Here is a 17,483-nt window from a genome sequence, read left to right as displayed (position 1 = left end):
CCCAGTTTCTGTTTTGGGAGATGATGAAGAATTGTTCTCTGTTTTCCCTTGACGTGCAGTCGTGGCTTGACAGACCTGTATTACCGCCCGCCACTGTCTTTGCCAACCTGAAGTCTATTTAGTCATTCCTATATAAAAGCCATTCCACGAGGTTCTCAAGTGTGTTTTTGTAAAATGGTTCTGTCTTCTGCATGGCCTGGGCTATGGGAAATCTCCTTCATGTGGAACTGAGCCTTTCAGAGAGACCTTCACTGGGTTTTGGTCTTGCTGTCTCCAATCCTGATGGTTATATCCTGGCCAAAGCGAGGAGTATCTAATAGGATTATTCATTTAGATCAATTCAAGTTCATGCAAGTTTGAGCGTTTTTTATTGCTAGAAACATCCTCTGTTTTTTTCCTCTCAGATCTCACAGATCCTAATCTGTGGATACGTTACTTTTTCCCCCCCAGTTGATTGGCATTGTATAACTCTTTGACTTCCTTAAGTATTTTTATTTTAAGTGGTTTTTTTTTAGGTTTCATCTGGTTTTGAATCTCAGTATAGCCACTGGATCTATGATATGATCTGTCAACATTGCTAAGTCTTGTTTTTTACCAAAAGGTAGATCACAAAAGAATAACTGAAAGCAGCCAGGGACTGGCGAGCACGATATGTGTTTGAACACAATAGGTATATCTTTGAATGGCAAGTTATTCCTATAGCCAGGGTGCTCATCTGAGACATCGATAGAGATCTCCATCTGCTACCAATTCCCTGTGCGACCTTGTACAAAGTTAGGCTTTCTCTATGCTTTGAAATTTAGGAGCAAATCCCAAAACTTGACTCTGGCTGTATCCAAGGCCTGGCAAGGTGAGGCCTGTGCTCGCTTCATCTTCTCTTGAACCCTGACTTGAAGGATTCTCAAGAATATGGGACAGAAGGACACCAAAGTATCCTCCAAAAGACTGTCTGGTCCAGACTATTGGGTAAGCGGGGTTGAGGTGAGCATTGTTCTCCAGCCGGAAATACAGGACAGAGCAGTGCGAAAGTACCAGTTTGGGACTTGAAGATTCATGGAACAATATAGTCCTCCTGACAGGGTTTATTAGTCTGATTTAGCCCAAGTGTTGGTAGTTTGTCCTAGACCTGATATGACTGAGCAGAACCAGCTTTGGTGTTTTTCTACCCAGAATATAGCCAGCATAGCAGCCATCTATAGAGGTTTCTTCAGAGAAAACTGCTCACAAGTTTATTTGTATAGGCTGCGAAGTGCGTTTTTGAGTACATGCTTTTATTTTTGTGTATATATTTAACTGCTAATCATGCAAGGGCAACCCACACAATCGTCTCGCAGATAGTGAGGGTTAACAGGGCAAAGAAGGAATTTTGGGGTGCTCAGGTATTGTGACCTATCTAAAATGCCTTAGATAAACGTGCATTTGTACTACCTGGTTAAAAGCTTCTTTTAAAAAAAATCAGCATTACTTTCATAACAAAACCAGATATGTTTACCCCTTGCTGCATTTATGTACTCAACATTGTATCTGTAATTTAGGAAAAAAAAAAATTGCTCCTTTGCAGGTTGATTTCATATTCTCTTAATTGTTTGTTCTAGATGGTCCTAGTATGAACAACTTGCTCAGATAATACATCTTTTTTGCTTTCCAAATGAGACTTTAAGTCACTGTGATTCTTTTTGATTAAGAGAAATCCAAGCTTTAAACAAATTGTTTCATGCATATGAATTCCATGTAGGTAGGTACTTTACTTTTTTTGTAAGTGTAACAGAAGAAATGACATACAAGCAGCTTTTTTCTGATAAAGGACTGAGATGTGTTTAGTGAGTGCAGAGCAATATGTGTCAGACGGCCGGCTGAGCACCTCTGCAAGACTAAGTTCTTTCCCATTTAAGCTTTGCAAGAGGTGGCAATAACCCAGTCGTGCGTTAGCATGGCTTCTGTAAGAGTTGATTTGCAATGGCTTTTCAGACAAGTGTTGCTAAAATACATTAAAAACTTCAGAGATGTAAAGTAAATAAAATCACATAAAGCCGCAAGGGAAATATATCTCCATGTAGAAGGACATTGAAAAACTTTACAGCACGTATAGACCCTGCACCTTTAGAGAATCATGAGTGCGATACTGGGAAAAATAAAGACCCTGGGAGTGTCAGCAGCAGTTAGTCAGTGACAATTAAACCTTTTATCTGGTGAAGAATGGTGGAGGCAGTTGGGTTAAACATATCTAATTAGATCTAATCTGTGAGTATTTTTTTAACCTAAGAGAAGTTTATTTAAACTCTGCTTACAGTCATCTACAGATATATGTACCTGTTTTCAGGCTTAAGGTGATTGTTTAGGACAGAGGAATAAGGTTATGCATTGAATGGATATATGCTATTAAGTTCAGATTTCTTTTAAGAGACATCATCTTCTACTCCTCAGCCAATTTTCTGTCCTCATCCCTCCTGTTCAAATTCAAGAATTCTTAGGTCTGTGTTGCACATGAGGCAGTAGGTTGCCACCTATATCTGTCTCGCTGCCTGAGCCTACAGGTAAAGTAATTCCATTCTGATATCTCATGTGCAATAAATTTCAACTCTGAACTGCCGTGCTTGCCCATTAAACTGTGGATTTGATTTCTGATACTGTTTCTTTTTCCATGTGATCCATTATTGATTAAATATGAGTCCTCCCCTCCACTGCAGCAATACTTATTAATTTAAAATAGTAATTATCTGTTCAAAGATAACTAAAGCATGTAGTAAGGATCACTGAGAGGTAATGCTGGTGTGTGAGAGGAAGATTGACAAATGGAAAAAAATCTATTGCTTCTCCCTAGAGAGAAGTCTGTGGAGTGCAATAATATTCTGCCATGCCTGAAAACCCTTTTGAACTTGCTGTACCATACTTCTTAAATCTGGCTGTAGATCTTGTAAGAGACTGCAAAAGTCAAAGTAAAAGCTATTCCAAAATAAAAAGCAAAATAAAGAGAGAGTCCAGTGACCAAAGGGAGGGTATAGTGGTGTGGTGGCCATATTTATGGCACCGTAGTGCTCCTCAAGGTTCTGTGCTGTAAAGTTGAGAGCAGAACAAATCACTTGAGTTTCAGGGTTTAACAGCTTTGGTCTTCTGTAAAGTGTGGTTGTATAATGCAAGCACAATAAAGGGAAATCCTATATTTGTAACATATTGCTGGTAAACCTTCCAACTCGGATCACAGTTTTGTGATGGGGTTGGATAGGTGCAAGTGGCAGCTTGCGTAGATCAGATTGCAAGACTAGGAGGTGCTTGGTGCATACTTCCTAGGCAAAGGGAAAGTAGTTAAGAAGTAAGCTGGTCATGAGTCAGTACGGAAGCTGAAACCTGGGTAGTGGCTGATACACGTGGTAAGAGCTTTTTTTTCCTGTTCATTCTTGTTCCCACTCCATCTTTAGATATGCTTTTATCACTAAGTACATTTTAATATAGTAAAAAAATTTCCTCACGTGTGGCATATAAACCAAATAATCTTTTGTTATATATTTTGGTTTTTAAATTCCCAGAAGTCAGGAAAATATTTCCAGGAAGTAAATCAGTAGTAATTCTTACCGTAACAGGGACTTTGTCTGTAAGAGCTGTTGGTTGCTACGCATCTAAAAGCTTTTGAAATTAGAAATGTGTTTTTTTCCCAGTACAGAAACTATAGAGTTTTCTGTAGGAATCTTAAAATTCATTGAGTACTTCATACATAAGCATATTTTGGAGTCCTGTACAAGGATTTGCTCTGCAAAATCTGAGTTATTCTTAGGTCAGATGGAGAAGTTTCGTATAGAGATTCCTTGCAGTTATTGCAGACTCATAGTAGTGGACAAAGATTATTGCTTTTAGTCAGCCCATAAGAAGGATGGATTACCTCTGGTGAGAATTAGAACCGAGGACAGACAGGTCAGGCAAGGAAAATGCTAGACGCAGTCTGGGACAGAGAGGTCGGTCAGGGACGCATAGGAAGGAAGCACCTCCTGTGATGTCTTGAATCCCAACGAGTTACCCCCTTCTACAACTCCTTCAACTACTGCAGGCAGAACAATTAAATATGGCTTTGGGGTTGTACTTCGTTGTAATAATCACTATTTAATGTATTTTCCTTAAATGTGTTTTCTTTTAATGCAGAAAAAGAAGTCTAAGAAGTTCAACAGTTTGTAATTTGCAAGCTTAAGTGATCCTTTCATTTTAGGTTTTGTTTCCATAAATAAAATCCCCTGCTTCTCTAGAAATGTTTTTAAGAGGGAAAATTCATTCAGTGCATTCAAGTTATACATTAGTCATTTTTCTTCTGATAAGGCACAGGGGTGAAATCTTAGGAACGTGTTACTAAGCAGTAGCAGATACAGAGTTTGTAATTTATTTTCACTACCATTTCATGCCTCAAGCGATAGAAAATGAGAAAAACAAAATATTTGTTTTAAATACTCACAGAGAAGTCCACCTTTTAGAAAGAAGAGGGGATGGTGAGTTTCTTTTCAGTCTATAACCTTCTCTGTATGCACCAATATTGATATAATGTGCTGTTAAGTCTCTTTTCTGTCTTAGGTCTGCTTTGACTATATTATCTTAATGCATGGCTTCCCGTGACCGAGACCTGAGGATCCCCAAACCAGGAGCCAGTGCTATGGAAGCCCGGTGTTGTGCTGTTGAATCCCATATTCTGTCCAAGATGGTTTTTTTTTTCCTACATTTTGTGGCAAAAAGAGGCCCCAGTCAGTGTGTCCCCAGGGCCATCTGAATCCTTGGCTCTGCCTTTGACATTCATCGTCCTGCGCATCAGTCTCGGCTTCCTTCCCAGCACAGGGAAGCTTCTCCTGTGCTCAAGTACGTGGATGAGGTCTTTTGCCAGGTTTTGAGTTTGGCTATCTTGTTTTGCAGAACTTTATTAGAAGACTTTTCCTTGAATTAGAGAAAGGAAAATATAATTTACTTTTCCAAAGGAGCCAAGGGAAGGGCTTTATATTTTCAATTGTTTTATTCCTCTTAAAACGCTTATTGGTGTATGCTGAAAAGTCATGGTGCCTTCTTCCCAATGTGCCCTGCCATCAGTATGTCAATTTATTTGCATTGCTGTTGTGCCTCCAAGATCATTTGTTATGATAGTGGACTGGTTGTTTAGTGACCTACACTGCTAAATCATCAAGGTATCAGAGCTCTCCTGTGATGAAGTTGTGCAATTCTTGAACTTTCATCTGTAAGCAGTGCTCCACAGCTCTCGGAAGCCAAATGTGTCAAGCCAAAGCATTTCATGGGTAGCCTGTTTGATGCTAGGAGTAGTTTAGCAGCTTAATGCCCTCCCTGAGTTGTTTTTGTTTCCTGGATATAGGAAGAGATGATTCTTTCCCCATTTCCCTTTGCTTTGTTGTGGTGGATTGACCCTGGGTGGATGCCAGGTGCCCACCAAAGCCACTCTATTACAAACCACAGCTTTTGCTTTATCTATTAAACAGTCTTTATCTCAAGCCATGAGTTTTCTTCCTTTTCCGATTCTCTCCCCCATCCCACCGGGGATGAGTGAGCAAGTGGCTGTGTGGTGCTTCATTGCCAGCTGGGGTTAAACCACGACACCTGTCTTGTGACTTTAAATGGTTGTTGACCTTTTCAGTCTGACCTGGTAGGTATCAGTGCTGCAAAAGCAGTGTGATGGTATGAGGAGACAACACCAAAAAAAAATAAAAATCTTTTGAAGCTGAGGGAGAGCAAGGTGTCAGTGATGCGGAAAAGGGCACTGTCTTCGTAGTATAGGCCAAGATATTCCCCATTTATTCTTTTCAACATCCTTGTTGCTTTGGGTTTTTTGTAATCCCAGTATAAATTACTCAATTCTTGTTAATAACTAGGTTATTAGATTACTGAATAGCTACTTTAATTAGTGTTATCAACAATTGGTTAATAAAGGTTCATATCAACATATTCTTAATCTGAAATATCAACTCTGTTTTTGCAGCATTGTCAAGAATAAAGGAAAATCAGCATCTATTGCAAAGCCCCTGATTGAGAGTCACGTTGAATATCTTTCTTTTATTTTGGATTTTTTAAAAAATAAATTTAGGTTGGCACTTCTGCTACCTTTGCATTTTATCTTCTATTAGCAAAGAACGTATGCCAGGTTTTCTAGTTTTTCAACTCTACAGAGCATATCAAACTGGCAGAGCAACATTCGAGGTGGGATGCAAATGCATTGGTCTGCATGGGCTTTAACAGTCAGTTCATTGACTTTGAGAGTTTGGCTGTGTCCATGACTGAACAGATCTACATTTTGGGATTTAGCATCAGTTCATATCTTAAAATTAAAAAGTTGGGTGTTTTTTTTTGTTTTCCTCGTTGTATGATAGACGCAGTAGCTGTTAACAGTTTTTTGGCTTTTGAAAGGCTTCTGTTTCTTTCAAAAAGACAGGAGGTGTAGCAGTGAAAGGTATATGCCCCTTTTTCACTGAAAGTTAATGTGTTTTGTAGAATCCTTTTCTAGATCCACATTCAAGAGCCCTAGGTTAACTGGCATGTCTTTCTGAAGTCCTTTAAAAAAAAATCCTTTAGCTGTCTCGTTCATAAACCTTTTAAATTCTTCATATCTTGCGTCCTTGTAGGCAGTGAGTTGTAGAAATCTAATGTACCTTTTATTGGTGTTCTCACTCTCTCACATGTACATATGTATGCATACGCCTACAGACATACATCCCGTGGAACCTTTATTAGGTTATCTGCAAAAGTAGATTGCTGATATTGGCCTTTCCAGTGCACGAACAATGATGCTATAAACAAGAAACAGATTTCCCTATTAATAGTGTCAAATACCATTGTGCCGAGCTGATACAGCCTAAACAACTGCAAAGTGGATATATGTTTTTTCTGCCGAAGGAAGCCAGGCTGGCTGGCATAGTGATGTTTTATGCCCATTTAAAAAGATATTAAACCTATTCCGGTTAGAAATCCATAACTCCTGCAGTAACACTTGGCTTCAGAAACTGGGTTGGGTGTGGGTGGGTTGTTGCGGTCTGACGCTGAGCCTGTTCTCTCAGCATATTTGTGGTACACTGGATTTTGAAGCTTCCCAGCCGGCAATGGAAATTCTGTGAATCATTTCAGAAAGATAAACAAGCAGGTCTACTGAATTAACTATAGAACTGAATAATATACCATTTGTAATTGTCCTAATGTTAATTTTGGCTGCGTAATTAAACTCTTAACTCTGCCCGAGATGTTTTTAGGTGTTGTTGAGCTATAGACTTTCGCACAGATTGCCAGTCTGCAGGTGTGAATTTCTGTTGCAGCATTGTAGAAACTGATGGAGGAAGTTTGATCAAATATCTAAAAAGTGCCTAAAGCTGAAGCTATGAAGCTGGTCACAAGGGATTCCCTTAAGATCTCACCCTAAGATGAACAAGCAGAATATTTTAGATAAGCTATTTTCTGGAAATGTTTATTTTTCTTCATTGATTGTGAAGAGAGGCAAGGCTTTCAGGGTCAGACTTAGGTGTTTGTCGTCATTCATTTTTAGAGTTAGGTCAAATGCACCCCATTTTTGGGTTCTGTTCAATCAGGAAAAGTAGATATGGGTTTTGGCTTAGCTGATTGCATCCTAAAATGATTGAAAGTGAAATAGGTAGTGGTCCTGACAACCAATAGTATCAATTAAATTGTTGGGTTTTGCGCTGAACTGAGCTGACTTGACAGCTGTCCATGCTTCCATTTCCAGTGTGTGAGCATGAGGCACATCAGAACTGCTGCAGCACGAACGGTACTGCCCGCAGGCGGGATTTGCTGCCTCTGTGATGGAGTGGGGTAACATAATATACACCTGCTCTGGTCTACGTCTGAGTGAAGTAGATGTCTCTCGCTCGATAACTTCTACTAGGTTTTTGTAACGTGATTATGCTGTTAGCACATGATACTAATACTGGAAAATAGATACAAATTAGTGAAGCAACAGGCTAATTACTCTATTTTTTTTCTAGCTCAGTGATTTATATTGCTACTTTATTTGACTTCCTTTTGTGGCAATGTTTCTTAATTCTGAGATTCTGGCCACCTGTGTATATAAATGTATTTTTGAGAAATGAGTTTTCATCTGATTGCAATTATGATCCAAATTGCCTATAAATATATCTTTTTGAGGAGCAAAACTATCAAGATGCATTCATAGCATTCATAATAGCCATTGCTTGCAATGCTGTGTTTATAGATAGACTGTGAATGCTTTGGGTTAGTTTGATGGACTTCAGTGTCCTGAATCTGGATTGCCAACAAAGACACATTCTTGATTTTATGCATTTATGTTTTCAGATAAGTGTTGCATTTAATGTCATTTATGTCCAGATACATCATGGAAGAAGATTATGAAAAGGGAAGCTGAACTGTTGAAATTGAGAAATGTGGAGTTTTGAGCACTTCCATGACTGTGTCCGCACATGGTATATCAAAATAGAGGAAATTTTGCCATACATGATTGCTCAGCATTTGAGCTTTTTGGTTACCGCACTGAGACTGATCTCCCAGTTTGTTCTGGTGTGTGAATAGTGTCGGAGTCCCATACTCTCTGACCAGCTTCTTTTAGATGTTCCACACGCGGAGGGTGTGATGTTTAATATCTAATTTACTTATCTGAAGATCATTGGTGTTACATGGGATTGCTGATTTAGCAGAGTGATACAAAATATACTGAAAATAGTACAAATGTGAGTTACATGTAACAATGTAAAGCAATTGCAATACACTGTTCAATCACAATACCAATGTGATTCCTATTACCAGTCTCTACAATATGCTCACTGTCATGACACTGGGCATCCTCAATCACTGGGAAGAAATACGTGGAGTGAATCACGATATTCTGTACAGACTGGCTCAAAGCTTTGTGTTTTCTTCACTGAAGGCAACTAGTTTGAATGTTTTCCCTCACCTTAAAAGAAGGAACCTGAAGTCCTCCTACAAAATTAGTGATGCAATGTGCTGACCCAGGTCAGTCCTCTTGGGATTTTTGTTTACTTCTCCTCCTCGCCTGGCCTTGCTGAATTGCCACCCAGCTCTCAGTGCTGTTGTCATAGTACTCCCAAGTGGAGTAGGCTGTCGTGGGTGAGTAATGCTTGTCTTGTGCGTTCATGGATTTAAGAAGTACAGAGTGAGAAGGAGCTGTGTGGGATACATGATGCCTATAAATTACCTGACCTCAGCCCAAAGCTTGACTTACTGGGAGAAACTGGCCTTTGGTCCAGAGTCTGGTCTCTGAAAGTGGCCTGTAGAGTTGTGTAGCTGTAAAACAAAAAAAAAGGCAGGGGGAAGGAAAGGATGTGGTGGTGTGAAAATATAGATAGGTGGGAGTGCTACTTTTCTTTCTTTCCTGCTCTTGTCATACTTACAGCAATTTTCAGCTTAGAAGGTTGTATCATCCCTGTGTTTAATAGCCCTTGATAGACTACTCTTCCATGAATTCATCTAAGACTTTTCAGGCTTCCGCACAGAGGTGAAGAAATGCCTTTCTGAAGTAAGGCTGAGAGCGCTGGTATGTGAGCTGCCAAGCGGTGAGTAGCATAGCAAGTGTGTGCCCCTTCTCTGCATGTTTAGTCTGTAATAGCTATTTTTCTGACTCACCTAGGATAATAGTTGATTGTGTAGGCACTCCGTGCCATACACTGTTGGGTGGGGTTTGGTTTTTTTCTTCAACACCCAACTTGTGGATATGAATCAGTATTGCCATAGAATTATCTCGGCTTGGTCTGAGAGGAATTGCATCCATCACTGCCTAGAAAATAACTATTTGTAGGTTGAAGCAATCAGAGTGTTGAGTACTTTTATCCCCCACTCTAGGAGTTTGTTCACCAAAGCTAGTGTGTTCTGTCAAAACGTTCAACCCGCTCTGAGGAGGAGGAAGCAGCCACAGGGAACGTGGGACTGCTTTTGGGATGAAGAGTGATACAAGTCAGTTATGGACTCCTTTTCTGTCCAAGTGCATGCTGCTAACAGCATAATTGGTGTTAGCCAGTATGTTTGGAATAGCTGACATGGTGCAAAGCGTTGTGCGTTTCCACTGCTGGCTCTTTGTGCCTTCTCTTTTAAGCCAGAAATATCAGAATTCAAGTATCTGGGAGCTGATTCGCTGTCCTGCAGGTCAAAAGCCATGTGTTAACTTGGTGAACTCCTTTCCCTTCCATGTGCTTTGAAGAAATAATTAGGGAATTCTAAGCTAAAACTTGCTTTACTGCTTACAGCAGTTGTCGTTTTATTAAAGCCAAGGCCTTCACTGCTTGCAAGTGTGTAAGAGGTGCTGGCTATTAATACATCCCTCCTCCGATTACTGTATTTAGTTCACGAAATAATAAACTGTTAGCAACTGGGAGGCATCGCTTTCTGGAGAATGCACACTTTGTATTTATTTTTTTAATTTTTAAGCTTAGCCCTTGTAATTTTGAAGACAGTTTATGGGTTTTCAAATGCTGCAGTGCTCTATCCTGGAGGCACTGGTGATCTCCTGTGCTTTTGCTGCTGCTCGGAGCTTTGAGATAGCAAGGAAAACAGAAACGGCCCATCTGATTTTATTGTTGTGATATTTGAATTGTATGAGTAGGGTCGACACTGTAAAAATACAACTTCCAGTGGGCTGATACATTAATAAAAGAGAAGCAGGGTGGACTTGAGCAGAGGAGTGGTACACTACATGAGAAAGCTGCTTTTCCTGCAGTGGCCTTCATTACTGAGCTGTTCTTGTGTTGTCTTGTGTCTGGCAGACTTCATTGCTAGGAATGAAGCCTCTCTGGTAATTTTTTTTAACACTTTTTCTTCTGAATACTTGCATTTATTGGTTTATTGGAGACCTGGTTCAGGGGCACCCTATGAAGTAACTCCATTAATGATTTCTTCCAAGTGTACTGTGAACAGTGGCTAGTACAACTCTCTCTGCCAAACATTAATGAAGGATTGAGCTAAATTGCAGCAGTACCTTTATAATCATTTTTGCAGAATTTCAGCTACATTGTTTTTCCTTTAGCAACATCATCTCTTACGGTGATTGCTGAGGTGGTTATATTTTTCAGGGTAAACAGCACATCCAATGTCCCTCTGAATTCTATTCTAACATCTACACAGTCCATTGAAAGTTGTGTCTTGCATAAGGAAAAAAAACCTTATTAGCTTTGGAAGAGTACCATCTTCTGCTTGTTTTCTAAGTTCACCTGACCCTGATCTCTGCTGATCCTTTTTATCCCCTTCTTTTTGTAAGAGGTTTTCCTGCTGGCAAGGCATGCAAGCTTGCAGTAGGATGACTAGCCATCACCTTAAAATGGATGTTAATTGGGTATGAACTGATCTGTAGCGATACACCATCTCCATTATTTCAGGGTACTCCAGTTAGGAGCACAGCAGCCTAAGAGAGCTCTCAACAGTCTGAGAAAAGCTCTTACTAATACCTTGTCCTTGAAGAATTATATGTAATTCCTTCTCTTAGTTGCTCAAAGAAACCTTGTTACCAAAAGATAACTTTTTGTGTGTGTCAACTCAAGTGTATGATTTCATTTTCTTGACTTGTATTTTCACCTGTCAATGATTAAGAATTTTTTTCTCTGTTTTTGGGGGTTTTTTTGTTGGTTTTTTTTTTCCCCACTAGCTGTGCCATGACTCATGCATATTTCATATGGTTGCTGATTACAACACACAGAAGTCCATTGCCTTGGTGGTTCAATTTACAGTTCTCTTGACCTTGTGAAGTACATCTGGAGTGCTTCGGTCGTGGGAGAGTTCTGTCTTGTTTTTACCTTGTTATTCAGCTGAGCCGCTTCTGTAGAAATTCTTGTTAAGTGACCTAAGAAATACCCGCTCTCCTGAAATACATGCAGTGAGCTGGATCTCTAATGCAGTGTGTGATTATACATTAATTGGTGGCAGTGGGTTTTTTTGACTGTTTTTCAAGAAACATCTTCCTATGCATCCCAGTTTAGCAGTTAGATGTTGAGATTTATGGTGCAAATTTTGATGAGTTTGTCTTCTCATTTTTGTCTGGGGTTACTTATTTCCTGGCTGCGTAACTACTCACAGGTTGCATGCACAATTCTTGACTGGAGAATCTTGCATGACCGCAATTTTTTATTTTTTATTTAATGTGTGGTAAGTTTCATTCTCTTTTGGTATTTGTTTGCACTTGCTGCAGAATGAAACCAATTCCACTTGTTTCATCTCTTTGTTTTCTCTCTCCGACTAGGTATACTCATAAAGAACAAGTACTTTTATTGGAGTGGACACTTACTCTTTACTGTGGAAAAACACTGTCCTGTGATTAAAAAAAAAAAAAAAGGAAAAAAGATTAAGTGTATTAAGAGCTTCTGGAAAGCTCTTTTGGGAAAGACAGGGCATTCAGTGCATGCTGAAAACCTGCTACAACACTATCTTAAGATACTACACATGATAGCCACTGGTGACTAGGGCATGCTTCCAAGCATGAAATCAAAGGTCGGTATCTAGTTGCTTCATGTACTGTAATGTCATAAGCAAAATTAATCCATAACAGAAGATGTATTTTTCATCAATAAACATGTGGATTAGCAGTATCCTTTTTTTAAGCAAATACTAAAACATGAGGTTGATTGTATTTACCCTGTACATCATTATGTGACTGCTTAATCCCTGCATGTTGCCATTGAGTCGTTTGCACAATAAAATCACTGAGGGGATCTTACTGTGGTGAGAGCCTGGCTCTGGCTTTCCTATTTGTACTGAGTGGGACCTTTTGGGATAAACATTTCGTAAACATTTTAACTCTACGGCTGGCCTCTGGGGGCAAAATAGCAAGATAAACCTTCCGGCTGCCAGTGCTGCCCTTCCTGCTGATCTGTATCATGGTTGAAGTTACAGACCTCAAGGTTCTCAATCGCTTCTTAAAAAAACCTGTGCTTTAGGAATGGAGGGCAAGAGTCAGAAAAGGATGATGAAATAGCACAAGTCAACCTGCGTAAAGAAAACTCAGCATGTCTTACTAAGTGTAGTGAGAGGGGCTTGGTCTTGCCAGCTCCCCAGATGTGCAGTGGAGGAGAGAGGAGACGTGGCTTCTTAGCGCTGTTCTGGTCCTGTCCTCACCACTTGGGACCCTGGGAAGCAGCAAATAGAGCTTTTTATTTCCTTATTTTTCAACGGTATCGAAGTGAGCATTAGCAGGAGGTAGGAAGTGTTGTGGCCGCTCTTCATGTTGGAGGCTAGCCATCATACTGCCTCGGACGTGTAAATAAAGAGCTTTTCCTTCACGCTGACCGAACCTGGGAAATGTCAGTCGCCGAGGTGGACTTCATAGGCTTACGAGGGTGCTAAAACTGTGTTAAAGCAGAAAATGCTTCACAGCTGTCGCGGCGGTGAACGCTGCAGCAACCGTGCTGGCTGCGTGACTGATGTGCGTTGCGGTTGCTCGCCTCTCGCCGCACCCGGGTGTTGGGAAGTGGCTGTGGAAAAGGAGGAGCTGCGAGAGTTCTCACAGGGACTCAGTATCCGGGTGGAAAGTGGGAAGCCTGACAAGGATTTGGCAAGAACTGGCGGCTGCCTTGCATCCGCTCTGTCCTGTCGTCCCCTTATATCGCTCTGTTCCTCTGTACTGGTAATGGTTTATGAGTTTCCCACCTACAGATTTTGTTAGCTCATAATCTAGCTGCCTGCTGCCTTCCTGGGGAGCGGAGGCAGCTGCTGGCTGTGTGCTGACATGTTTCCTCTCCAGCAGAAGTGCAAGGGCAGCTCTTCCTCCGTGCTGCTCGAGTTTGGTAATTTGCTTTTAACGTAACTCCTTGGCTTGTTGCTGAAAGAAGAGGAAAACCCTCTTTAGGTTTTCATCCTAAGCCTGAAACTGTAACAGTGAGAGGATGAAAACGCCTAGTAACATTGCTGGATGAAAAAGACCCATTAAAGCCTGTTAATGTCCTGGATATTCCACTTCTTGGGGTGCAGGGGGGAGATTGACCTTGATATGTGGGCTGGGTTTTTCCTTCATAGAAACTCTCCCCATCTATGCTTTTATTTTATTTGACTGTGATGAGTTTTCCTGTCTTGCATGATGTCTGAGCAAGGGAAGGGAATGGAAATAATTCCTGCCAAGCATCTGTTCCTGTGAAAGCTGGTGGTGCTGTTGGTGGTGCTCTGGCAGCTCTCTCCAGCACCCTGTCAATCAAATGCCATCAGCACAAGTGCCTGCAGCAGCATCAGCATCCTGTGGAGCAGTGCTGCTGGAGCCCGCCGGTGGGCGGCCCAAAGGGTCACCCACCGCCTGCCCCCGTGGGCTCCCTCACCCTTGTTACAGTGCCCTGCGTACATAGAGTCGTTAAATCTTGGTAGGGAGTTTTATGAAACAGTTGCTCTTTTTTTTTGTGTTGTCTGGAATTGATTTCCCCCTCTCCATAACTAGGGCCGTGAAGTTTCGCTGCTGTGAAGCAACTGTTATTGAATTCATTGTGACCATTTTTGAAGAATCTCAGATGATTCTGAGATTTCGGTTAAAAGAAGTGTAAAATCATGCTTAGAAGAATAGTATTGGTTTGGCTAAAGGTTTTCAGTTGTTTGGTTTTGTTGGGTTGTTTTTTTTTTTTTTTTCAATTTTAGCAATATGTTTCCAAGAACAAATGTTTCCAGTATTTTAGCTTGGTAGAAACTTCAGCCTTATCAAGGCTTTCAATAGTTTAGGAGTTAATTATCGTAAGAATTTCCCTGTGGTATGGATAAATGACTGCATCTTTCTAACTTGTTAAGCAAATTCAAGCTTGCTGAAGCTCTGAAGTAACTTCATCTGTTGCTGGTTTTATAGACTAATTTTATTAATTCTGGTTTTATTAATTCTGTTATAATTTTTATTAGTTGTGTGAGAAGGATTGGTCGATTATAGAAAATGCTATATCATATATGTCTAGATATCTACAATTGTAGATGTCCCTCAGTTTTATTTTAACTGTTTAGGGTCTTTAGCATGTAAATGAGAAGCAACTCTAGAGAAGGGTGAACTTGTGGACTTCAAGCAGTTTCAGAAGAATGTACCCTCTCAACAACTTCTGTATTTTTAAGTATGAATCTGTTTTGTAGAAGCCTGTTAACAAGAGTGGGAGTGGAATTTGGGGAACTGTTTTAAGTTATGCATTTTTTTTTTTATTTTTCTGAAAAATTTTGTAGCTGCAAGTTAGTTATCAGCAGGCTTGGACATTTTGAGGTTTTTATGGAAAATGAGCTCGTTCTGGAGTGTAGTGCCTGGTTCCGTACTGCTGTCTGACATCTCCCACTTGAGTCAGCCCAGCTTCTGACTTACCTGCTTACAAAATAAAAAGTATTTGGGTATGGAATTTGAACACATGAGTTTTCTACAAGAGGTTTTATGGATACTAAAGGGAGAATCAAGAGTAAAGCATCTATGGCTGAGCCTCTCCCATCTTCTGTAGAAGAGTGGAGTCTGTGAAAGGACTGTGCTAAGGAGCTATCATTTCCACATCTCTTGCTGTCTTTCCTGCTGGCAATTTGTACGAATCCTGGTGGATGTTGGGCTGCAAGATATCATTTTGACTGGTGGTTTGGGTGTTCTTTTTGAGGCTATTTCCTTCCTACCCATACCCATCCTTAAGATCTTTACCCCTCTGAAAACCATTATGGCTTCTCTAGCTGGCATTTCAAAATTTGCCTTTGGCTTTGACCTGCTCAGATCCTGTACCTTTCAAAGTGGAAAATATATGTAATAGTTCAAGGTCTTTTATGATTTCAAGGCTGTATAGCTACATGACATCTGTGAGGCAGGCTGCACTGCAATGCAATCTAATGTACTGTGCAGGTTTATATGCTGCCACCCTGAATTTACAACCTTCAGCCATCACTTCTATGTTGGTGGTGGTGTGTTCTTGATTAAAAAAAAAAAAGTTTTTGCATTGCATTCATTTTTGTAAATTTTAAACTATCATCTGGGCACCTCCTGTTGTGGTGGCAACAGCACTTGAAAATCTCATTTGCAATACCTGGTGTTATTTGTAGTATAGATAAATCCCGGGCTGTTGTGTGGATCACTGGGTTGGTTTTGGTCAGGCTTGTGCTGCAGTTTCTTGATGAAAGTGCCTGTGCTCTCCCTGGGCCAGGGCTTGAGGGAGTGCCTTATAAAGCCTGACCCTTTCTCCATCAGATTAGAACACAGTGCATTTAAAGCTAAATATAGAAGAAGGCAGATCCTGTGTTCCTAGTAATTAACTATTCAAGAGTCTCTTCTGTTGCACTGAACCTCTAGTCATTAAATCTGTCACAAGTGGTGAGTCTTGCTTTAACTGTTTGGTTTTTTTTTTAATCTTGTTCCCAGCTGTCTTAAAGGGCATATTTTATATTCACAGGAAACAGTTTTAAAATCTGATAGTCAAGCTTCAGGTGTGTGCAACTCTTCTCGCAGTTTAAAAAGACACTGCATTAAAGGACCGGAGAAGTCTAGTGCTAGAAATTCAGCATATGCACTTATATCTTTTATAGCAACTGGGAAATGGTACCTTCAACCAGTATGGGTTGAAGGTCAGGTGTCATTCATTTCATTGACCCCAAGGAATTCGTTAAGAAAGTGGGCAGTGTCGATCTCAGCCCGATGGCATGTTTGTGCTCCGAAAGAGCTGTGACAAGAGCATTAATTCTTACCTGCTGCGTGGCTTGCTTGACACTTTCTTTCCAAACCTCATGGGCTCCTCTTGCAATCTATTGAAATGAACATTTTTAGACCCAGAACAAGGCGTAAGGTATTGGGGCCAAGCATAAACTACCAGGGCGAATATTACATTTTATAGATCAGCCTCTTTCAAATAACTGAAAGGCAGAAAGACAAAGCAGATAAATATGTCAAATCTAGCCGATCACTGGCTAGAGGCTGGGCTGTTGCTTATCCCCGTTGACTGCTAGATTATTTGCCTAATTAATTTGTAAAGCACCTCCTGTTCCTCTGCCACAGAGACAGCTAAGTCGGGAAAGAGACTTTTGAGCTCTGTTGTGAAGGGAGGCTTGGATCCTACAGCACTTTAAAAGATCCCGTGATCATGGTTTGCCATTTTTAATTCTCTCTGAAGATGGGTAAATAATTTTTCCAGAAGGCTATTTATTGTTGCAGTTGCTTTGAAATGCTCCTTGGTCTGTTAAAACTGTAGCTTTATATCTCAGTGATGAATGTGAACCTCTCAGTTTAACTGCTTGTTGCATCTTTGTATTTTTTATGACTTGCGGGAAGCAAAACCAGTCTTGACCCTGAACTGTACTGGCTATTTCCAGTGCATGTAGGCAGTTTTTGACAATGGAAAAATGGTAGACCTAGACTAGAAAGCAGTGGTTTGCCAAGTTAAACATTTGAAATGCTGCAAACGTGGCCAGCTAGTGAAGCTGCAACTAGAAGAGGTAGTCTGGTGAATGAGAACATATTGTATAACTGGAGCATTGTTTACAGAGTGGTTAAATGAACTTTCAGGGGTAGAGAGAGCATTACTTGGATAGTAAGGTGTGATTGATGGCATCATTCTAGCCACGGA

At 40.5% G+C, this 17,483-nt stretch overlaps 1 protein-coding gene across 2 annotated transcripts in view; it reads left to right on the top strand.

Annotated features, from left to right (window-relative positions):
- BZW2 (basic leucine zipper and W2 domains 2) overlaps window positions 1-17,483 on the top strand; it is a 60,604-nt gene that overhangs the window by 3,827 nt on the left and 39,294 nt on the right. Inside the window, exon 1 of one of the 2 annotated variants that reach the window (XM_087773771.1) lies at window positions 12,423-12,441. The exons of the other annotated variant lie outside the window; for it this stretch is intronic. The gene's annotated coding sequence lies outside the window, so the exon portion shown is untranslated. Of the gene's footprint in view, window positions 1-12,422; window positions 12,442-17,483 lie in introns of those variants that run through there. 2 annotated transcript variants of the gene reach the window in all.

Source organism: Nipponia nippon, unplaced genomic scaffold (assembly GCF_047370975.1).
Source record: "Nipponia nippon isolate SJK-2023a ecotype South Korea unplaced genomic scaffold, ASM4737097v1 scaffold_1, whole genome shotgun sequence".
Lineage (NCBI taxonomy): Eukaryota > Metazoa > Chordata > Aves > Pelecaniformes > Threskiornithidae > Nipponia > Nipponia nippon.
The sequence above is the reverse complement of the archived record's forward strand: the minus strand, read 5'-3'. Positions and strand labels throughout refer to the sequence as shown.